This window comes from Coregonus clupeaformis, chromosome 14 (assembly GCF_020615455.1).
Source record: "Coregonus clupeaformis isolate EN_2021a chromosome 14, ASM2061545v1, whole genome shotgun sequence".
NCBI classification, from domain to species: Eukaryota; Metazoa; Chordata; class Actinopteri; order Salmoniformes; family Salmonidae; genus Coregonus; species Coregonus clupeaformis.
Window position 1 is genome coordinate 44,931,537 of NC_059205.1, and position 7,848 is coordinate 44,939,384.

The following is a 7,848-nucleotide window of genomic DNA, read 5'->3' on the forward strand; positions in this document are numbered from 1 at the left end:
TGACAGAGTCGAAAGCCTTGGCCAGGTCAATGAAAACGGCTGCACAGTACTGTCTATTATCGATCGCGGTTATAATATCATTTAGGACCTTGAGCGTTTAGGTATGAATAAAGGTACCTTGATTACAAATAATAGAGGCTGCATATCCCTTATATAAGTAAGTAGATGCATTTATTTGACACTTCTCAATATAACAACTGATCACATACCTAAACTGTGGCAAATTTAACATAATTAACCTTTGGTTTTCAGATGTAAGAAGGTTTTTTTAAACCTCCTCACCTTAGCATTGAAATGTCAGATTGGATTACCAAATCCTTATCCATATCAGGATCAGAATAACATTTTTCAGTTTTGAAAAACCCAATTCTAACATTTCATCCTATCCGATTGCCGAAATCTGATCAGATAACTTTTGAAAAACTGGACCCACGGTGCCGATGGGAAAGTTCCAGCCTGCAGACTTGCCCAGCACAGTGTGGCGGGACTTCTTGATACGGAGATCGTTGAACCCGAAGCCAGTCTCCAAGTCAACAACTCACAGAGTTTGTTTAGGGTTTTCCAATAGGCTACATGGAGCACTCCATTAAGGTCCTGCACGACTCCGGACAGATAATTGCCGACTCCTCCCACTCCGGTCACCTCCTCTTCCAAAGACTTCTCTGGCATGCGGTTCAGGTCAATCACGACCAAAACTTCCCGCCACCTGAACAGCTTCTTCCCCCCAAGCCGTGGCCCTCACCAACAGGCCACCTGGTCCACGATTACAGTGCCTTCAGAAAGTATTCATACCCCCTGAATTATTCCACATTTTGTTGTGTTACAGCCTGATTTCAAAATGTCATAAATATATTTTTATTTTCACCGAGCTACCCCATAATGACAAAGTGAAAACATGTTTTTTGAAATCTTAGCAAATGTATTGAAAATGAAATACAGAAATAACTAATTTACATAAGTATTCACACCCCTAAGTCAATACTTTGTAGAAGCACCTTTGGCAGCGATTACAGCTGTGAGTCTTTCTGGCTAAGTCTCAAAGAGCTTTCCATACCTAGATTAGCTCCATTCCATTTATTTTTTATCCTGGAAAACTCCCCAGTCCTTTACAAGTATACCCATTACATGATGCAGACACCACTATGGTTGATAATATGGAGAGTGGTGATCAGTAATGTGTTGTATTGGATTTGCCCCGAACATAACACTTTGTATTCAGGACAAAAAGTGAATTGCTTTGCTATATTTTGTACAGTACTACTTTAGTGCCTTGTTGCAAACAGGCATGTTTTGGAATATTTGTATTCTGTACAGGATTCCTTCTTTTCACTCTGTCAATTAGGTTAGTATTGTTGTTGATCTATCCTCAGTTTTGTCCTATCACAGCCATTAAACTCTATAACTGTTTTAAAGTCACCATTGGCCTCATGGTGATATCCCTGAGGGGTTTCCTTCCTCTCCAGCAACTGAGTTAGGACATTATGGGGTACTGTGTGAAGGCCAGTGACAAATTTGATAAATTTTAAATTTAGGCTGTACCACAACAAAATGTGGAAAAAGTCAAGGGGTGTGAGTACTTTCTGAACGCACTGTATGTCCTCATTCATGGACTATGCACTCTGCACTATACATCCACAGATTATATTGCACCCTGCACTATACATCCACAGACTATATTGCACTCTGCACTATACATCCACAGACTATATTGCACCCTGCACTATACATCCACAGACTATATTGCACCCTGCACTATACATCCACAGACTATATTGCACCCTGTACTATACACCCACAGACTATATTGCACTCTGCACTATCATCCTAAAACTGGACATTGCACCATGCTCTTTGCACTCTCTGCACATCATGTATGCACCTGCCAATTTGCACTCTGACACAGTCTGACTCTTACATAAATATCTCCCGCATTGCACATACACCTTCACATGCATATTTTATAGTGTAGATATAGCTTTACAGTGTAGCCTGTGGTTTTTTGTTTACAAAAATAAGTGGATAAGTGCTTATCCCACTGGCTATAAGGTGAATGCACCAATTTGTAAGTCGCTCTGGATAAGAGCGTCTGCTAAATTACGTAAATGTAACGTAAATGTACTGGTCAGGTTGTGGTACTACTTCTACACTGTCAGGGAAACAAAGATGACTAAACTACATGAATAAAGGTACCTTGATTACAAATAATAGAGGCTGCATATCCCTTATATAAGTAAGTAGATGCATTTATTTGACACTTCTCAATATAACAACTGATCACATACCTAAACTGTGGCAAATTTAACATAATTAACCTTTGGTTTTCAGATGTAAGAAGGTTTTTTTAAACCTCCTCACCTTAGCATTGAAATGTCAGATTGGATTACCAAATCCTTATCCATATCAGGATCAGAATAACATTTTTCAGTTTTGAAAAACCCAATTCTAACATTTCATCCTATCCGATTGCCGAAATCCGATCAGATAACTTTTGAAAAACTGGACCCACGGTGCCGATGGGAAAGTTCCAGCCTGCAGACTTGCCCAGCACAGTGTGGCGGGACTTCTTGACACGGAGATCGTTGAACCCGAAGCCAGTCTCCAAGTCAACAACTCACAGAGTTTGTTTAGGGTTTTCCAATAGGCTACATGGAGCACTCCATTAAGGTCCTGCACGACTCCGGACAGATGATTGCCGACTCCTCCCACTCCGGTCACCTCCTCTTCCAAAGACTTCTCTGGCATGCGGTTCAGGTCAATCACGACCAAAACATCCCGCCACCTGAACAGCTTCTTCCCCCCAAGCCGTGGCCCTCACCAACAGGCCACCTGGTCCACGATTACAGTGCCTTCAGAAAGTATTCATACCCCCTGAATTATTCCACATTTTGTTGTGTTACAGCCTGATTTCAAAATGTCATAAATATATTTTTATTTTCACCGAGCTACACACAATACCCCATAATGACAAAGTGAAAACATGTTTTTTGAAATCTTAGCAAATGTATTGAAAATGAAATACAGAAATAACTCATTTACATAAGTATTCACACCCCTAAGTCAATACTTTGTAGAAGCACCTTTGGCAGCGATTACAGCTGTGAGTCTTTCTGGCTAAGTCTCAAAGAGCTTTCCATACCTAGATTAGCTCCATTCCATTTATTTTTTATCCTGGAAAACTCCCCAGTCCTTTACAATTACAAGTATACCCATTACATGATGCAGACACCACTATGGTTGATAATATGGAGAGTGGTAATCAGGATTTGCCCCAAACATAACACTTTGTATTCAGGACAAAAAGTGAATTGCTTTGCTATATTTTGTACAGTACTACTTTAGTGCCTTGTTGCAAACAGGCATGTTTTGGAATATTTGTATTCTGTACAGGATTCCTTCTTTTCACTCTGTCAATTAGGTTATTATTGTTGTTGATCTATCCTCAGTTTTGTCCTATCACAGCCATTAAACTCTATAACTGTTTTAAAGTCACCATTGACCTCATGGTGATATCCCTGAGGGGTTTCCTTCCTCTCCAGCAACTGAGTTAGGACATTATGGGGTACTGTGTGAAGGCCAGTGACAAATTTGATAAATTTTAAATTTAGGCTGTACCACAACAAAATGTGGAAAAAGTCAAGGGGTGTGAGTACTTTCTGAACGCACTGTATGTCCTCATTCATGGACTATGCACTCTGCACTATACATCCACAGACTATATTGCACCCTGCACTATACATCCACAGACTATATTGCACTCTGCACTATACATCCACAGACTATATTGCACCCTGCACTATACATCCACAGACTATATTGCACCCTGTACTATACACCCACAGACTATATTGCACCCTGTACTATACACCCACAGACTATATTGCACTCTGCACTATCATCCTAAAACTGGACATTGCACCATGCTCTTTGCACTCTCTGCACATCATGTATGCACCTGCCAATTTGCACTCTGACACAGTCTGACTCTTACATAAATATCTCCCGCATTGCACATACACCTTCACATGCATATTTTATAGTGTAGATATAGCTTTACAGTGTAGCCTGTGGTTTTTTGTTTACAGAGTAGTGTAGTATACGTTGTATGTTATTCGTGTAAATTCATTGTTTATACTGTGAGAGTTCAGTGACCAGCCGGAGGAAGACAACACATTTACATTTACATTTACGTCATTTAGCAGACGTTCTTATCCAGAGCGACTTACAAATTGGAGCGACTACAAACAGCACCCTCCTCAGGGGATAGGTACTCAGTGTAAAGCCAATTAGTACACAGCTGGAGCCACTAATTGCTTTGTGTGTTCCTTTTGGTCAACGACTTAGTTTATGTTTATTTGTTTTGTTACGCTGGTGTCTCAGCGTTGGACATTACCCTGTACTGGAGTTATTTTGTAGGGCGAAAGAAGACCAGTTTGGTAAACAATACAAAAATAAAAAGAACCACCACCACTGCCACTGGTCTGTTCAATTAATGCCTCCCGCCTGTGTTAGGGTGTTTCGGACAAGCTGATCCGTTCACAATACATACTGTCTGGATATTCCGTTTATTGTGTACACTCTGTTTATCGTGTGTATTATGTTTATTGTGGCAGCTCCATTTCACCAGGTTAAATTCCTGGTACATGCAACTGTACTTGGCGAATAAAGGGGATTCTGTTTCTGATAATGGAAATTCTCATACGAAAAATAGGCCTACATGAAGCAATACCTGTGTATTTGCACTATAGTGTTTGCAGCTTAGTCATCATCACCAATCAAAATATTACCTCTTGACCAATGTGTATGTGCACTTCAGGCATAAATGGCACTGGTGTAAAATGCACTGGTAAAACCGGACCCTAAATCAGCCCTCTTACTCTGAAAGGCTTGATACGGCCCAGACCACACATGTTTCTTGAGACACCCATACAGGTTTGATTCCTCAAAATCACTTTCATCTTCAGAGGAGCTCATACAACGTTCTGAGATTATGAGTCAGATGGAGATAATTAGATTTAAAATCTTTGCTAGGGGGTATCTTTAAATGTGCATTTGTATTGAGTATTTTGGGTCACAAAAGTGTTGGAAATCAAATGAATCATGGCAATAATAGAATAAACTCTAACATTCATATACACCACCAGTCAAAAGTTTGAACACACCTACTCATTCAAGGGTTTTCTCTATTTTGTAAAATAAATTACATTGTAGAATAATGGTGAAGCCATCAATCTATGAAATGAAATAACATATGGAATCATGTAGTAACCAAAAAAGTGTTAAACAAATCAAAGTATATTTTATATTTGAGATTCTTCAAATAGCCACCGTTTGCCTTGATGACAGCTTTGCACACTCTTGGCATTCTCTCAACCAGCTTCATGAGGTCGTCACCTGGAATGCATTTCAATTAACAGGTGTGCCTTCTTAAAAGATAATTTGTGGAATTTATTTCCTTCTTAATTGAGCCAATCAGTTGTGTTGTGACAAGGTAGGGGGGGTATACAGAAGATAGCCCTATTTGGTAAAAGACTAAGTCCCTATTATGGCAAGAACAGCTCAAGTGCTATGATGAAACTGGCTCTCACGAGGACCGCCATAGGAATGGAAGACCCAGAGTTAATTCTGCTGTAGAGGATAAGTTCATTAGAGTTACCGGCTTCAGAAATTGCAGCCCAAATAAATGCTTTACAGAGTTCAAGTCACAGACACATCTCAACATCAACTGTTCAGAGGGGACTGTGTGAATCAGGCCTTCATGGTCGAATTGCTGCAAAGAAACCACTACTAAAGGACACCAATAAGAAGAAGAGACCTGCCTGGGCCAAGAAACATGTGCAATGGACATTAGACCGGTGGAAATGTGTCCTTCGGTCTGGAGTCCAAATGTGAGATTTTTGGTTCAAACAGCCGTGTCTTTGTGAGACGCGGTGTGGGTGAACGGATGATCTCTGCATGTGTGGTTCCCACCGTAAAGGATTTCACCCCAAATACAGTATAAATGTGTGAGGTGTTAGAGTTATAATGTAGTGTCAACCCACTAACAGAGGGGGGAAGTTAGAAACTGTTGAGAAAGCATTCCAGGGTGAAGGGGACTAAGAAATGGTTTAAAGGTGGGCGGAGCAAAGTGCCTTTGTGTGTCAAGCGATATAAAAGCTGTATGTATGTTTTTTGGCGCCAGAGCTCTCCATGATTAAAAATACAGATAATTCTTGCTGGTTGCGGACCTTTGTTTAATTCATGATTAAACCAGAGAATTTACACCCTCTGGGAATTATTCAGAGCATTACGTTTGATTAATTAGAGATCGAAATTCTCGTGACAAATGGTCCTTCGGGCGGAACTCAAAATACGTCTTTATCGTTCTGAGGACACCGAAAACCGTGCACGGGCGGATGATAGCTTCCGTATAGAATAGACCTGGCCTTCGACGTTAAGGTTATAAACAGGCCGGTGATGAATCTTATGAACGATAAAGACGTTAACGAGATTGAAAAAGCATTTAAATCCGAACTGCAAGGAGAAGGTCAGTCATTTTTATTCATGGATTTTTGTATGGGAATAGTAATTATTGAGGGGGGCAGAGAATAGTTACCAAAATCTCATAAGAGAATTAAAAGGGAGGAAGGGGGTCTGAAATGACTCAAGGTGAATGGCCATTACCAAAATATTCTTAATATTGAGATTGTACGGGGTACAGTGTTTACAATACAAACAGGAAGGGAGATAATTATCATCGTGTAAGATAGATACATTAAACAAGTCAAGGGTCATAAACAACTGGGGATTTGCTCTAACTCTGTCTATTTACGGATAGTGTTAGTGAAATATCGTATAAGGTTGTATAAGTGTGAGACCTAATGATCCATCGAAATACGTGATAATTGTTTCAAGGAAGGGACTAAAATAGGTTGCGTGAGAAAAAAAATGGTTGTCTCATCCGTTTCATGAAACTGGTGTTTTAAAAAAACTCTGGGTTACGGGTTGGATAATTTAAATGGTTAATTACAAAAGCAGATCATAAACATTGGCTCAAGAGTCGCACCAAATAATAAGTCCCAGGAAAATAATTCTGGATTTAATTATTACTAAACGGGGGGGATTTCTTATTTTTCCACCATGGGAAGTAAATATTCTAAAGAGGTCAGAGAATTAACGGGGGATGAAAGATATATGTTAGGAAGAGATCGAAGAAATATGTTTTATGGATCCATTTGGGAGAAGAGGTATGGATTTATTGGGCATCTCGATGTGGAGAAGTTAGAGGTTATGATTAGGCAGATGCATATAAACTGTGGAACGGATTTAAAGAAACAGCGAGGGGAGGGGCTAGAGACAGCGAGGGTATGGCTTTTGGAGGCTCGGAAGAGAGAGGAAGGACAGATTTTTTTTTTATTATGCAGAGAGAAAATGAAGTGAAAATTGAGGTTTCAGTGCCTCCCCCAGAGCAGAGGGCAGAAAGGTTATATCCAGTTTTAGTAGAGCAAGCTTGGAAAGAAAGTCCAGATGATAATGTTGTCATGTGTATGAGAAAATTAGGAGTGGTCCCCACCCCTCCCCCACCATATGACGGCCAAGCCGAAATGTTGGAAGGGGGGCAGTGGTCTAAGGCACTGCATCGCAGTGCTAACGGTGCCCCTAGAGATCCTGGTTCGAATCCAGGCTCTGTCGCAGCCGGCCGCGACCGGGAGACTCATGGGCGGCGCACAATTGGCCCAGCGTCATCCAGGGTAGGGGAGGGAATGGCCGGCAGGGATGTAGCTCAGTTGATAGAGCATGGCGTTTGCAACACCAGGGTTGTGGGTTCGATTCCCACGGGGGGCCAGTATTAAAAAAAATATGTATTCACTA